The 967-nt window shown below is 51.2% G+C and overlaps 1 pseudogene across 1 annotated transcript; it reads right to left on the reverse strand.

The window, feature by feature from the left end:
• Positions 1–6: 6 nt before the first annotated feature.
• LOC103253487 lies at positions 7–650 on the reverse strand (annotated as a pseudogene). The gene has a single exon (XR_503879.1). The product of XR_503879.1 is annotated as an RNA-binding protein EWS pseudogene (transcript).
• Positions 651–967: the final 317 nt, after the last annotated feature.

Genomic DNA, 967 nt, shown 5'->3' on the forward strand with positions numbered 1-967 from the left:
AGAGGAATAGCTGGTAGGAGGATAGGATGGAGGTGCAGTAACTGGCTGCATGGGGTAGCTCCCAGGTACCTGGGGATAACTGTAGTTACTCTGTCCGTATCCTAGGCTGGGCTGGTTGTAACCCCCCGTGCTAGACTGAGGTTGATTAGTCTCAGCGGGCTTGTTACCATCCTGCGGTCTTGTAGGTGCGGTGGCTGCTGGCTGCTGTCCATAGGCTGGGTAAGCAGGCTGAGTGCCGTACGCAGACTGAGCTGCATAGGAGGCCTGGGTGGTGGTGACTGTAGCAGTGGTGGTATCATAAGCACCAGTGCCATACCCCTGGACAGGCTGGCTATATGCCTGGGGGGCAGTTGGAGTAGTATAACCAGTGGGAGGTTGTCCATAAGAAGTTGCATAGGCGGTCTGCCCATAGGTTGCAGTGGTCTGAGCCTGGGTATAGCTGACATCAGTGGGCTGTCCATAGGTTCCATAGCTTTGCTGCCCATATGCCTGGGTGGTCTGTGCATATCCTTGAGTGGGCTGGGCGGTGTAAGCACTGTAGCCCTGCTGGGCTGCAGCTTGGCTGTAGGTACTATAATCCGTGGACGCCATTTTCTCTCCTTCCTCCTCGTTCTCTCAACGTCCGTCTCCCCCTCGCTTTCCCCGGACTAATTTCTAAACATGGGTTCTATGACCTATTGATGCAGACTGTGGAGTAATACATAGAGTACGAATTAACACTTGGTCCTACGACAACTGTTCAGTTTGCTCAAGCATCTCATGCCCAAGGAAGCTGAGGACAGAAGATCGCCACGGGCATTGCAATTCAAGGTAACAGAACTATCGTTTTTCTTTCTGAAGTCAATTCCACAACTAAGTTTGCATTTGCAACTCCATCTGTCTTCCAAATTGACCCCAAGTCTTACTTACATCATTAAGCCTTCCTCAAACAAAACCCATTGTATCTCCCACTCATCCTAGTATTCTG

This window comes from Carlito syrichta, unplaced genomic scaffold (assembly GCF_000164805.1).
Source record: "Carlito syrichta isolate Samal-C Ts95f unplaced genomic scaffold, Tarsius_syrichta-2.0.1 Scaffold233675, whole genome shotgun sequence".
Classification (NCBI taxonomy): Eukaryota; Metazoa; Chordata; class Mammalia; order Primates; family Tarsiidae; genus Carlito; species Carlito syrichta.